At 35.7% G+C, this 15,859-nt stretch overlaps 1 long non-coding RNA gene across 2 annotated transcripts in view; it reads right to left on the bottom strand.

The window, feature by feature from the left end:
• Positions 1-704: 704 nt before the first annotated feature.
• LOC104860651 overlaps positions 705-15,859 on the bottom strand; it is a 32,505-nt gene continuing 17,350 nt past the window's right edge. The window contains exons 3-4 of one of the 2 annotated variants that reach the window (XR_779753.1): positions 15,033-15,121; positions 705-1,033 (exon numbers count right to left, since the gene is read on the bottom strand). This is a non-coding gene — a long non-coding RNA (uncharacterized LOC104860651). Of the gene's footprint in view, positions 1,034-13,651; positions 13,938-15,032; positions 15,122-15,859 lie in introns of those variants that run through there. The other variant, XR_002025264.1, reaches the window with a different exon arrangement.

Raw genomic sequence — 15,859 nt, 5'->3', positions numbered from 1 at the left:
TAAAAAAAATTACTGAATAACTAGGGTTTTCATATCTACGTGGGCAGTGACATTCCATTCTTACTGCCAATGTCTATAGTTATGAACCTGACATAGTTCTTATCCATTAGAATTTCTTCTCTTTGTGTTGAAATCCACTCTCAATCTCTGTTTTTGATTTTCATTGCTCTTCCATTTCTCACCTGCGTTTTGATTCCTTTTGCTGGGTTTGCCTCAAGTGTTCATGTCTTCATCTGAGAAGGCTGCCTCAGAAGAGGTCTCCATCGGGTCAAGTGTCACGAGCTTCCTTTAACTAAAGTTTGCTTTTCAGCTTTCTTAGCTAAGCCCATTCAACAGATGTTCGTATTTGTTGTTGAGCAAGTCAGGGAGCACTGTAGAAAAGAATTAGGGGTAGTTCAACCCTTGATTATTTTCCTAAAAGTAAAAATCTTGAAGCATTTGAAGGAAAGTTGTTCTTTCTCCTTTTTTCTTGCTGGCTGGCTTGATCTCTACCCTTGTAGAACTCTAATTTTCATGTTTATTTCTTCCAAATGAAATAAAACTTTTTGTGTGCCTTCATTTAACTTTGCTCCCCATACATTTTTATTTTAATCAAAAGCTTTCTTGAAATGAGTGAAGGCCAGCTACAGAGCTAGTTTATGTCTTTAAAAGCTTTGTTTATTACCCAGAGTGATAGTCTATCAGAATGGATTCATTTTGGCCCAAGGACATATTATTGTCTTGATTGGGCTTATACATCAAAAGAAAGAATTAAAGGGTTCTGATGAAAACTTTCTACCCGACACACAGGTGGCTGAAAGTATGTGCTATCCTTTCTTGGGTCCTTTTGTCACCTTTCTTAGCTTTCTTGTTTTGAAACATGATAATAGTAGTATTTGAGTTTTCTGGGATTTTTGTTCTATATTGCATGCTGTGAAAGGATTTTTCCAGGTTCTGCTTCTGGGCTCCCTCTGATCTTGTGATGTTAAACACGCTGCTGCCTTCCCTCGGCATTACTCTCATCATTTTCTTCTCCACTTGCTCCACTTCTGTCCTGTGTATGTGGGAGGGGGCCGGATAGAAGATGTGAGAGCAAATTTAGTAGAATGGCAGAGTAGGGGGATGTCAGGGAATCACACTGTTGAAAAAAAAAAGGCCTCTACAACTTCTAAAGAAAAAAAGGATCGGCTGTACTGGTCTTTGCATTTTTTTTGCGACATAACCACAAAAGTTAACTTTTTTCCAATGAAGGCTTTAAAAAAAAAAGAAATACTGTCACTTTTCTTTGAATTTTGATACCATTTAGTCCCTGGGACTGTGTCCCATGAAAATTCATGGTTTGTTTTCTAAACACTAAAGAATGATTTATGTAACTCAGATCCTATGTTTTCTAGTCAGACCAGTGTCATTTTGACCTTGAAGAACTGTGAATTGTAATGAAAATAAATACTTCAATAAAGCATGACATCATATTTTGATTCATTTTGCATTGTGTGTGTTTAAGGAAATACTAGAACCTCCTTTTGATTGTTTTAATATCTTGGGAAATATGTTGACTTTTGCTTTCTTTCTTGCCCTAGGGTCATGTTTGGAAATTCCACTCAGTATTAAAACCAGATCTAGTCCATCAACAACAACAAAGAAGGAAGAATGTTGGATTTTTTTTGGACTACATATCACTTTTTAGATATTCCCCTAATGCCAGTCCTTATGGCAAGAGATATATATTCAGATGAACCCGAAAGAAAGTAAAATGTTGACAATTTTAAATCGAAGAATAATCTATACGATCAACCACCTTGTATGTAGTATCATTCTGCTGTCCAAAGCTAAGGTTTAATCTTTTTTTTTTTTTCTTTTTGATAATTTTTTTCTGGAATGATGGGCTGAGATTACATAATTGAAACAATCTGCATGTGCTAAATGTATTTGATTGTTGTAAACATAAGGACTAAATTTTATATACCCCATAAGCTTTGATGGTAAAAAATTAGAACTTGGGAGGCTATTTCATATTTCATAATCATCAGAAATAGTTTATATGCATTAAAAATGTAGCACAGTTTCTGACACATATATCTAGGAGACAAAAATACAGATAGGATTTTGTCAATTGAATAAACAGAAATATATTAAGCAAATGGAGGACTAATATTTCCCCTTTTTAGAGATTTTTGATTCTAAGTGAAACAATGCTTAAAAATAAACATACAGTAGACAACCAAGACTACTAGAAAAGAAACACTGAGTAAACTTTAAACTGACAAAATTATCTGCTCGCCCAGCTCCCTAGTGAAATATGAGTGCACTGTGATTAAAAGGGGAAATGTTGCTAAAATTTCAAGTTTTGATACCTGGTGTTTTTATTTAGGAACATACTCAAAGTATTTTGGTTTTATATTCTAAAACATCAGAGAGTAACTCACAATTGCTTTTGTTAGCATATTGAAATTCTAGTGTGTTTTTTCTCTTTCTCTCTCCCACTCCTACCCATCCCCAGGGAATAACATATTATAATTGGTTCCAATGAGGCCCCTCTTTTGTTTTATTTATTCACTTATTTTCTTTTATGCATATACTCCATTTTCTTTCTTTCCCTATTCAGTCATCTTTGCATATGTTCTGTTAAATGTGTCTTACTGAATTTGTACAAATAGTTTTTAATTTTAGTAAATGATGTTGCATATTGGATTTCTTGTTTTTTAATCAGATCAAATTTTTCAGATCTATTCATGCTGCTTTTTGCATATGTAATTCAGCGCTCCTGCATATAATTTCTACTGTATGCTAATTACTGGTTATATTACAATGAATAAATTACTTAAACTAGGGTATATTTTAAAGAAATCAATAAAACAGTGAATGGCATCTAGGCATGGTGGCACACAACTGTAATTGCAGCACTCTGGGAGACTGAATCATAAGAATTACAAGTTCCAGCATATCTTGGAAAACAGACTATATCTCAAAATAGAAAGAGAGAGAGAGAGAGAGAGAACAGAAGGGAAGTGTCAGGATTTGGTTCAGTGTAGAGAGTCTGAATTCCACCCCAAGTAGCACCCAAAACAAAAACAAAACAAAGCAAACAAACCACAACAAAACAGTATAAAGGATTTACAGTGTTTTTCGTAAAATAGTGTAAAGATGAAATGTACATACCCGAGACAGGTATCTTGCAAAGAAAAAGTTTTCAATGGATAAGAACAGTTATTCTGTTTCAAGTAGTATATTATGGCGTGACAAATAGGAGCAAAGATGGTGGGAAGAATGTGGTTGTAATATGTAAGAGGAAACTCGAGAATTGGCAGAATTAGAACGTGAAAAGCTTCTCTATAATGTAATGGGGAATTTGTGCATTACATTGTAGGCCACAGTTTCCATGAGAATCACTTAAGATTTAGAATTGATATTCCCAGGCCATACCCACACAGATTTGGCCTACACATGTGGTTTAAATAAGTTTTCAAAATACAACAGAGTGGACTATATGTTTCAATTATGCATCTTGTTAAGTTCTACATTTCAACTTGTTAGTGGGAAAGAGTTTTCATTCCTAGATATGTTTTTAACATTTCAAGTCAAAGAAAGTGAAACACTTTGCTAAAAAAAGAATCAATAAACCTCTGAGGTTGGGTTTGCCACCTACCAACCAGTCTTGTCAAAATCATTTTTGTCTTCTTTTGTTTGCCTCTGTTAATCTCAAAAGCAAAAAGAAAAATTATCTCTTCTAGCCCTTTCAGTTTGTGGGAGAATAATCAGTGTCGTTTCAATAGGTATCGGCTTTATAATAAATAAATTAATACAATGAAACTCTCAGATCAACATTTTAAAGCAACCTATTCAGGTGACCCTTAGGCTTGCTGCAGCTTCATCCCTTCTTGTTGATGGGGGAGCGAAGTAGCATATGTTTTAGAAAACAGTGATGACCAGTGTTTAGCCACTAGTCACATGTCGCTATTGAAATTAAAATTAAATATAATCACATTTTAGTCGCGCTATTGCGCTAAACATTTTATATTTCCAATCAGCACCTTTGTCCAGTTGGAACTATGTTAGTGCAGATATAGGACATTCAGCTCCTTGTAGAAAGTACCTTTTAAACCATATTTGAGAAGATTATTCTAGTGGGAAACATGGAGGGTACAGTAGATGAAAGCAAAACTAGAATCTAGTTCAAAGAACACATTAGAAGTCAAAGGAGAGTATCAACAATGAGGTGATGGTCACTATTGTTGAGCATGGCGGAGTAGCTGAGTATGGTGAAGATCAAAACTATTCCACTTCATTTAACTATGGGGAGGTCACTATTGTCATGTGTCACCTGTCAGATAGGTGAGAGTGTACTGGTGGTGGCCAAAGCCAGCTTCGGGAGAAAGCTGAGGAAGATGAAATGGGGAAAGTCAACAGACAACCCCAGTGGTTGGACAGCAAGCATTTTCAGGTGTTTTTCTTATAATATTTTCTATCTCCCCAATTCAGTGCAAATAATATTACGATCATAGAAAATCGAATAAAAGTTCTTTAATGACCTTATTTTTGTTTGGTTATTAATAGAATTAAAAAAAGAAAATGGAGGGAAGGGAATGTGGAGTTATAGGAATTTTCTTTTAATTTTTTAACCATGTACTGACTAGGGAGGAGGATCAGGAGAGAGGGAAAACAGAGGGCCGGGATTTAGCTCAGTGGTTCTGCTGCCTGCCTCACAAGCACAAGGAACCCAGTTCGATGCTCAGTACCCCCCCCAAAAAAAAAAAAAAAAAAGGGAAAAGAGATCAGAAGAAAGATTGAAAATAAACAAAAGTGAGGCATTAGAAATTTAGTGGCAAGGAAGTGAAAAACCATGTTTTTTCATATGCAAAACAGTTTTCATTGAGAAAATAAAAAAATGAAACAGAAAACAATTTCAGAATAAAAAAATCACTCTAAAATTGAGACGCATAATTCAAATAGTGTTTTTGTTTTTATGAAGTGTACATGCTATTGTTAGTAAGTCCCAAAGAACAATGAATATGAGAGCATTTCAGGACATGGTTTTTCTAGCTTTCAAAAAGTCACATTTCATTAGTGAGACAAAATACCAGCTTCCAAAATTAAGGGGTGAGAAAATGGTTGATTTTTCATACTGCAGACTGTTTTGTAAAATGTTAGAGAAAGTAAAGTTCTAATGATCCAAAGAAGCTTTTTAGTTAAGCTCTATACTTTGAAGGATATTTGGTATTTATAAAGGGAAACCAGTAAAAAGACCACAGGGAGGCAACAATAGAGATGGGACAGTACCAGTGAACATTGTATTTAAATAACCTGGAAAATTTTGACCTTCAAAGTCATGGAAAGATTGATGAAAGAGCAAAAACAAGATCATCAAATAACTTGTATTCCCTTTTTGTGATTATGATGCTCACTGTATGGAATTTAGAAGATAAAAAAGATTATAAGGGACAAAAATTGATGCCGGGGATTTAATTAACTTAGTGGTTCTGCTGCCTGCCTTGCAAGTACAAGGTCCCAAGTTTGATTCTGGTATTAAAAAAAAAAGAGAGAGAGAGCACAGGAGCAAATCTAGATCTTTGGGCCAGGGGATTAAGTTCAGTGGCATCACACCTGCCTCCCAAGGACAAGGTCCTGAGTTCAATCTCTGATACCAAAAAAATAAACAAATAAATAAATAAAGTACCAGTTACCCAATCGTGGTGGTCAGATGTTGATACTTTAAACATTTTCTTCAAATAACTGTATAAGTACAATAGTATTTCTAGATTATAAATCATTAAAACATATTATATAAAAATGATGAGCCCAAATATGTCCATGTCCTAATCACTGGAATGTGTGAATATGCTTGGGTAGATAATGACAAATTGTGTATTACAGGGCGAGGGAAAATTAAGAATGCCAGTGGATTTATTTGCTAATCAGCTAATCTGGAAATAAGATGATTATCCTGCATTATCTGGGTGGACCTAAAATGATTCAGGGCCCTTTGAATTTGGAAAAAACAATCAGAAGGGTTAGCAGTAGAAAAACAAAAACTAAGGCCCGATCAGCTGTTACTGCTTTTGAAGATTGAAGGAAACATAGGGAGAGAACATCTGTGGACCCAACAAAGGAGACAAGGCAAACAAATACAGTGGACCGTCAAGTGACAACAACTGGTCTGACATGCAAACCTTGTGGGTAAGTTAGGTTAATGGAAGATTCATCTGCCTCTCGTTATCTGTAGCACGAATCCAAGTAAACACCCAGATTTTAGCTGTATTGAATTACAACCAGCCCTCAGGAAGAGATCAAGTGTACAAGTGAAGGGTCCACTGTATTTTTCTGTAGGGCTCCCAAAAAAGGCACCTAGACTCACTAACATATTTATTTTATCCCCAAAGACCCTTTTAAAACTTCTGATCCCCAGAATAATAGGATAATAAATTAGTGTCAATAGTGCCGATAGAAATGTGATGCTTTCTATACTTGTAATTTTAAATTTTATAAAATTTTACATTAAATCATAAGTATTTTCCTATAGATTAAATAACTTTTGAAGAAATAGTCATTTGCTAGTTTTTCAACAATCACTGGTTATATCATATTTTCTTAATAAAAGACCTATTATTGAATAGGTAGGTAATTTCCCATTCTCTGTAACTGGTCTTTTGGAAAAAAAAAAACTTTTTATAAATACATCACTCGTCCTTATGAAAATGAATAAAACTTACTTTATTTTATAGCCTCTTAATAGTTATTACCAGATTGTTTTATACCTACTTGAACTGCATATGATAACTCTCTGAAAGTGAATGCCAACCCTAAAAACAACTCTTGTGACTCCAGTATGGCAACATGGGCCTTCACTGAAAAAAAAAATAAAAAAGAAGTTTACCTGCGCTTCAAATCATTATATTTTTAAGAAACATAATTTTAGTTTTAAAATGAAATTAAATCATTTAAAATATATTTATGTTTCCCTTTGTCCTTTAGAACAGTATTTGCCCAATTACCTATCCCTTGTCATAGATGTTATAGCTGAAATGTTCATGCCAAAGAAAAGCATGATTATGAGTCAGGTGGGTTAGAGGGGGAGGCCTGGGGTAACTCCTGGGCAAACATCCCAGGAGTGAAGGGATGAGATGCACTTCGGTTTAGGTGGTAGATTCTGGAAAGAGAAGACATAATTTACATAAGAGATGTTTTGAAGGAATCCTTGACACCTTTCAAAGACTGCCAAGATATATGGGTAAAGAGCGATGAATCAGAGAGGCTTCTGATTTCAAGCCAATTTGGCTGCCAGACTTGTAGACTCATGACTGAGAATATAATCGTGGGTAGTGACAGGGTAGATTTTGGAAACATTGCCTTGAGTACATAACACATGACGAAGTGGAAAGTGGCAGGTATTTGGAGACAAGAAATTACAGCTCAGGTTAGAGGCTACCCTCTTTTTTTGTATTTCTATAGCCCTTGAATGGGCTAGTATTCTACATCTCAAGTCTATTCTCAAGAATGAAGTTCTAATCCCTCAGTACCAATAATGTCATTTCTCTGCCTAAAACCCCAGTAAAAGCCAACGACCTTTCCATGATCTCCAGTTTCATCTGGAGGTATCTGATCAATGCTACTCTACGCTGCAATTTAGGATTCTCCTGTTCAATCCTGCTTTTCCATCCAAATACACTCCTGAACAGAACTCCTGAATCTTCAAAGAGATTTCTCTCATCTCAAGATCTCGGCTTGAGTTCTGCTGGGAATGAGCCTCCCCTTATCCCTGTGCTAGTATCTTCACATTTCTCCAGTCCTTTCTCACAAGTTATTTTGTACATATGGTTACCCTGCCTGTTCAATTTCTCCCCTGAGTAAACCCAAAATCCCAACCCATTACTCTGTTTCTCCTTTTTTGCTACTCCACATTCCCTTCTAACGTGATATCTACTTTACTATGTTAATAAGGTTTTTCTTTCTCCAGGATATAAGCTCCTCTGAGGCCAATAGTAGGGGCCAAATAAGCATTTTTGGAATTATTTATTTTCTGCAAATTGAATGACATCAGTTCTTCATACTATTCCTGTTAAGTAACTTCAACATTTTTACAAGATTTCAGTATCCAGCCCTTAGAGATTCTATTTTTTGTGGGGGGTATTAGGGATGGAACTCGAAACTTGCACTTGCAAGGCAGGAGGCAGAACCGCTGAGCTAAACTGTAGCCCTAAAGATTCTATTTTTAATCGCACTCAGAGAAAAGACTTTTGGAATAAATGTCTGATGCTACTCACTTGCATTTGCATTTTATGTAATCCTCTGACTTGCTTGGCTGGCTTGTCTAAATGACGTGTGTCTAGGAAATGGTCCTCACCATTCACTGATACCTGTCTTGTTGATGTTTGATGACTTGGTTTATCTTTGTCTAGTTCACCTCATGAGAAACTCGGTCCAGGCTTTGCCAGTGGTGTGAAAAAATTCATTCTAGGCTTTCTGATGATATAACCATTTTTCTCTGGGATTATAGCATTCAAGAGGCTTCAGGTGAAAGCCTGAATTATTCTTATACCTGCCAGTCTTTATTGCTGCTCTTCACCAACTCAGTCCTCTTGACTCATGAATTTATTTTACTTACATGTCCATATAGTCATGGTGACAAAAGTGTCTTCTTCACACACACTTCACCTTTGCATAAGGCACCCTCCTCTCCTAAGAGAAGTTTTCTTCTCCTACATTATCTTAAATATGCCTATCAAATAAAGACCTGGTCTAACTTGAAAAATGACAACAAGGTCACTCTGATCAGAAAATATTCATAGGGCTGGGGATTTAGCTCAGTGGTTCTGCTGCCTGCCTCACAAGTGCAAGGATCAGAGTTCAATCTCCGGAATCAAAAAAAAAAAAAAAAACAAAAACAAAAAAAAGAAAGAAAGAAAAAGGAAAAACAAAGAAACAGCAACAAACAGACAAACAACAAAGAAAATATTCTTGGAAATATCACAAGGAAGCCCTGCATTGCCTCAAAGCTTCAGGGACTCCTGTACAACCAATGGATGAGGAAGGGCTTCAGGGTATTTGTATGGCTCCTCTTTTCTTGTTAGATTCAGGCTACGATCTTCTCAGTTTGCTACAAATGCAGTAGTTTTCTTTGGCAACTTGTTATTCCTATCCTCCCAAAAGTATTATATTCCATGAAATTTAATACAGAATTCTAGAGCCAGAAAAAAATAGAAACTATTGGTCTAACCCACATGTTTTTGTTTGTTGTGCAAAATACCATAAATTGGGTAGAAATGCATCTGTGTTTGTTCTAGAGAATGGGAAAATGCAGGTGTTGGCAAATAGAGTATTCAGTAATGGTCTCTTTCCTGATTCATGGATGGAATCCTCTTGCTGTGTTACCACATGATATAAAGGATACGTGATTTCCCTTAGCCCTACTTTAGAAGGGCAGTAGTCCAAATTAGGAGGCCAATTTTCTGATACCTTGGAGGAAATATGGTGAACCCTTTAGAGATGAGTGCCCAAATTGCAACCCAAAACCCACAATTATTTAACGCAACGCACCAACATTGAAATTAAACCTGAATACAGAGCTTTCAGTTTAGAAGGAAACAACTCCACAATGAACATATTTTATCCAAAGAGAAAAAAAAATAACATGTGTGCCATAAGTTTGTCATTGCTACTTTGGGATATTCTAGCCTTGGAGATGCACCAACATTGAAATTAAACCTGAATACAGAGCTTTCAGTTTAGAAGGAAACAACTCCACTATGAACATATTTTATCCAAAGAGAAAAAAAAAATAACATGTGTGCCATAAGTTTGTCATTGCTACTTTGGGATATTCTAGCCTTGGAGTCTAGGATTTTTAAAAATGAATTTGGAGGGAAAACAAATATTCAGACTATAATATACAATTTTGACCAAATCAAAGGACATTAGACTCCCTGTTTGAAACGATATCACTTGCTATATAATATCACTTTCTATATGTTTTAAACTTCGGTACCTACAGTAAGGTGGGAAATATCTGTTTTAGACTATTGCTGTCAGGTGGATAAAATACTGTTTTCATTCTGTTTATAGATAAGGCAACTGAGACCTAGAGAATTTATGAAATACTCCATGTTACAGTAACATTGTTGTTAGAATTCATGCTGTTCCTTCTTCAAGCTCTACAATTTATAATTACATAAACAAAACTACTTAACATTACGCATAATTGCAACTCATCTCAATTAATCTGCTACTCAAATGAACTGTTATTTTATTTATAAATATTTAGAGAAATTTTGGCAGTGGTGATAGTCGAAGGTCTGGATTTTATATTTTGGAACACTATTCTTCAAAGTATAGGCGCTGTAATTTTTGGTTGCTCATGAAATATTTATTAATGCTAATGCCAATAAAAATAATGTCATGGTGATTATACTCTTCAGTCATTAATGCTCTGAAAGAAGTAATTTGCAAATTGGCATACTGTCATTCAAAGTGTTAATTTACCACATGTGGGTAACCAATTACTCCTAGAATCAGGCGAGGCACAATTGTCAAGGACCTGGAGTTTGTCTCTCCTGTAGCATTCATAACCAATCAATTTTCGAATCTTGTAGAGCAATTTCTCCAGGCATATCTTGTATCTTTCATAGCCCACTATGATACTACCCTTCCTATCACCTGAGTTCAGGTACGTCTTAGCTCTTATTCAGTGAACTGTATAGTGATTGGTGGCCTTGCAGTCATTCAGCCTCTATGCCAAATCATCCTGCTGTCAAATGAGCCTTCTCAAAGCGTGGTTTTGTTTCTTCATTTGCCCCTAAATAACACTCATTTCTGGACCCTCCCTTGTGCACCTGGGTGTTCCCACATGCATGCACACATAATAAAATGCCCCTTAATTTTTGTGTACTTTGTAATCTGCCAAAGGACTGTAAGTTTATGGGTTTTGAATAATTGATGAGGGTATGGTCCGGGCATTGGAATTTTACAAACCTCCCCAAGTGGTTCTAATGTGCACTTATGGCTGAGAACCACTTTTTAGCCTATTAAAAGAAGCAAACCGGCATAAAAGGGAAAATAATTCCTAAGAGTTAAGAGACTAATACTCATTCTTGTTTTTAGTAATTGAACGGAAGCATTGTTTCCTGTACATCAAATAATACTACAAAATTACATTTGTTTGTCTTTAAATGTGGCATAAAGGACTTGGGCCTGGATTATTTTCTATCTTACACAGTACCTATTATTATTTGGCTTTGTATTTGTAGCTGAAAATGTAGTGTGTGGGCTAGTCAATTTTATGATGCCTAAATGACAACAAATGCATCAACAAAGAAAGTAACTATGAATTACCATAAAACTATGAAGGAAATATTTTATATCACAAGCAAAAGCTTACAGGGTTAGGATAATTATGGAAACACAGCCACCCTCCCGCATCTTCTTGGCTTCCTTTCCTCCACTTCAGTTGCCCAAAGACAACTGTGGGTAAGATGAATCATGGGAAGCACAATTCTATAAGATATTTTGACAGAGACCACATTCATTTTTTATTATGATGTGCTGGTAGAATTGTTCTACTTTATTATTAGGTATTGTTATTTTTTTTACTGTATATAATGTATAAATTAAACTTTGTCATGAGTCCAAGTGTTTATGAAAGGACACAGTAACTATGAGATTACATACTGTTTGCTGTTTAAGGCCTACACTGAGGGTCTTGGAATAGATGCCCTGCCAGGAAAGAGAGAGTCAGAACATATAATCAAAAGGCATGATTATTTTTAGATTATCCTGTCCCCAATTTTTAAAAAATCAACAAAGTAGGTTATCCCAAAATAAGGTAATGGTTAGATTCCTGAAGCATTTGTCATCTGATGTTTATTGTGTCACAGACTGATACTTCTTGTTTGAAGCATTAAGTAAGGGATTCTACTACACTGGTTTCCCCATTTTACACACCTGAGTTGAGACGAAGTAGTTAGATAGAGTCTACTCTTTGGGGCCTTTAAGAGCAACAAAACGATCATTAAACTCAAAATAAACAACTGTGAACATGATGAGATGGGACTCTAGTAGAAATATCCAAATCTTTCTTACTGAATAATGATAAAAGCTGGGCCCATTGTTCCCAGAGTCTCTACTTGAGCCTTTATAGATTTGTTAATCTTACTAGATATTGGTGATCTGTGGCTGGTTCACTGGCACTGCAGGGCTACTATTTTTCCCCTGGGGATTCATTTTTCTGGCTTTTTATGGTGGTCTTTGAGTACCCACTCGGAGCTACTATAAAAGGAAATGTTGAGGACAAATAACATTGGAATTCTTTGTGCTTTAGAAGCTATTCACAAAGTAGGCAATTTGAATCCTTGTGCATATGTCCAGATAGCACAAAATGAGAAATGTGAGCCAAAATTCCAAGTCAAGTGGGTCCAGAAGCATGAGTGCCTGACAAGTGGAGGAATCCTACAAGTTAAGGACTAAGCAGATTACTGAGGGCAAGAGTGGAAATGAGCCTGAGAGCATAAGGAAATGTCTAAAACGTGACAATTTTACGTTTTCTCCAAATTGATCCTATTTTCTTCTGTCCTTCTCTTCCATAATCAAAATAAAAACGATGATAAAACAACACTTAGCATTCAAAGAAGACTTGACCCCGCTTGGGCAGCATGCTAAGATTTTAAACCTTTGGCCTCTTCTCTGCCTCTCCGGTCTGAAGGGTAAGCTTGAACTGTAACTTTAAGAAGGTTCTTTATAGTCAGTTGCTTTTGGCAAGGAAAACAGCAGGTAGAGAGGACGCACTACAAGAGCTCCTATGCATTTATTTTGCATAGTTTTGAAAGAGTCATAGGCTCTTTCCTGTTAGGGTTTTGCCATAAGATTTTGTTGTTGTTGTTTTTGACCATGTTCATTGCCTCCTCAAGTTCGCAGCCTCTGTTCCCTCTCATGCATTATGGTCAAGGAAGCAGAAAATTTAAGCTCACTGATTCTGCCACTTTTAAACAAGAGTACACAACCAGGGATTGGCTCTGAGGGGTAAAACAGTAGGATTCTGTGACCTGAGGTACTGGAAATTAGGAGAGGACAGAGTCGCAATACTTCAGGGTAATGGTTCTGAGCTCTCCCTAAAGTTTGTGCAACAATCTATCCTGGTTGAATCCAGAAGTCATACCCACCGGCTTGACCGGATTGGTCCATCAGGAATTACTATTGTGTTTTCAGTGCTTCAGCCTATTGATTTTTTGAGTCACCTTCTCTAGCTGGAGATTAAGAAAATCTGAGGCCCAGGGTGATCAGAAACCCAACTGCTTGCCCCTGGTACCTCTCACGACAGAGAACTGCTTCATTCACAGAAGCTCTAAATCCTTTTGCTTTTTTAATTATGTATGTACTTTTTTTTTCCAGTTCAGATTTCATTGCTTTTGATATCTAGGTATTATTTATTACAACGTAAAAACCCAAGACATCAGTTAAAGGCAGAGGAAATGGGCAAATAGCCTCACAAACAAAGAAATGCAGCTGTTATTCTAGGTCATGTTAACTCTTTCAACCTAATAATCTCATGCGGTAAGTTTTATTACTATTCACATTTTATAAGCCTAGAAACCAAGGCATAGAAGATGAAGAAATTACCCAAGGTCATAGAGATGCGTAGGGCAGAGACTGGACTTGAACCCAGAAAATCTGCTTCTACTATCTCTGTTCTTAGCCACTCTACAGTACTATGGATGTGATTTTAATTTTTACCTCATGTTTGTTTTATGTGGAGTGTTTGCATAAGGTGAGTGAGGCAAGATTTTCCACAGTCTGCCACTTAGACACAAGATTAATGTGCTAAGCGTGATCAGGGTCGACCATCACACTGTTTTGTAAATTAACCTTGGTTATGCTCTAGTCAGTCTGCGTTGGGAAGTGAAAGGTCTTTTATCTTGGGTCTTCTCATTCACTCACAGGCAAAGCCAGCTGTGTCCAAACCTTTGACTTCTCGACTATACAGGGAGAAACACTGCTATGAGATTATTGCATTTTATTCAGAAGATTGAAATGTAAGGATACAAGCTTCTCAGGCCCAAAAAACCCAACAGGATCTGGTGATGTTTGGTGATATAATTCAGAGAAAAATCCTTAAAACTGTTCAGCAAGAATGATGTCAGAGAAACATATGGTTATAAGGCTTTTCGGGCTCTTGTTTCCATGAAACTCATGGACACAAAGGATATCATTGTTGCTAGTTAAATTAACTGCTTTACTTAGCTGTTTCGTATCCTGCCAATGCTGGCCACTGAATATAAAGCAATTTATTATTTTTCTATGGAGAACTGGGGAGTATATAGCACATATAAATTAAAGAGGTATAATCACAAATATGAAGTAGATACAATAGTACAGAACTCTAGGGTAAAAATTGAATATTAAATAATATGTGCCTACATAAATAGACTCATTCTGATTCTTATATCAGTGAAGAAAATTTATATATGCCTATTGCACTTATTGGTCTCACTTTGTAACTTGCCTCACTTAAACAAAAAAGGATCTGCAATTTCTGATTCTAAAGGATTTTACCTTTAATGTTAAAAATGACTCCAGGATGACAATTTCAAATGTATATTTCATGGGAATCTGACATCTACTTGAATTTGATGACATATCTCTCCATTGGTATTGCTGAGTAACATGGTACTTGGAAATTGTTCAGAAAGAAGAAGCAGAGCAGAAATAAATAAATTGCTAAGATTCACCTAGTATTGAATCTATCTGATAACTATTCCTAACCTACTATCATGCTATTGCCTACTGTCCTTTATTGTAGTTTAAAGATTGTTATGTAAATGGATAAGAAACTTACAAATTCAGTCAAAGGATTAGAAAAATACCAATAAATTAAAAACTAAAAAAAATCAGATGAAGATTAGTAAGGTAAATCTAGAAATTTATGTTGAGAAAGGTAAGTTTTTCAACTAAATCAAAGTATTCTTTGAAAAGGAAACAATGATATAGACAATTATTGAGCCAATTTCATCAGGGGAAAAAAAGAAAATACACATACAAAAATAATGTTTTAATGCTTGCCTGTTACTTACCTTTTCAATATTTCTCCCAACTATAGTTCTTATTTTCATTGGATGAGCTATGCTCCTGCACCCATCAATTTGAGAGCTTCTGCCCAAACCTAGAAAAAAGGACATGTAATTTAGACTTAAGCCAGTCAGTGCTGCCCGTTAATGGCCTAAGCATGTGTCAAGAGAATGGTGCTCACTTTCACATATAACGTGAACATAGAAAGAGCTGATCTTGGGAGATCCTGGGTACCACTTTCAGACAAAGGACATATTTAAGATATGCACAATGGAAATAGATTTTTCTATATTTCTGTATTTAGTAATGAATGCAGGATGTTTTTCTTTCAAAATGTCTTTATTTTTCTCCATGAAATTCAGAATCGTTTTGTAAATGTCATAGATTTTTTATATTTTTGTTAAAGTTACATTAAATTTATAAACTGGGTCAGAACTAACATCTTTTATAGTTTGCTTCCAAAAGAAACTTTATTTAAGTATCCATACTTTTTCTCCTCTAAATTAGATTTATTCTTTAGAACTTAACCCTAAATTTTACTACGAGTTTTTACAACTTTTGAAGAAAACAACAACTGATTGTAGCTTTCTTTGGAAGAGTTAACAGGGAAAAATTTCCAAGAATATCGAAAAAACAACAACATGAGAGAAAACTTCAATATATACATAGTACAAGATAAAAGAAGAACAACCAAATATTATTGCACTAGTACAAGACTACCCCTAGCAAAGAAAGATCCAGCAACAGAGCAGTATGGCAGGACTTAGTATATCATGAGTATATTATGACTCTGTGTGTGTGTGTGTGTGTGTGTGTGTGTGTGTGTGTGTGT

Source organism: Fukomys damarensis, unplaced genomic scaffold, assembly GCF_012274545.1.
Source record: "Fukomys damarensis isolate Sample0158 unplaced genomic scaffold, DMR_v1.0_HiC HiC_scaffold_4, whole genome shotgun sequence".
In the NCBI taxonomy this organism is placed as follows: domain Eukaryota; kingdom Metazoa; phylum Chordata; class Mammalia; order Rodentia; family Bathyergidae; genus Fukomys; species Fukomys damarensis.
Note: the sequence above shows the minus strand (reverse complement) of the source record. Positions and strands in the feature narration are given on the sequence as shown.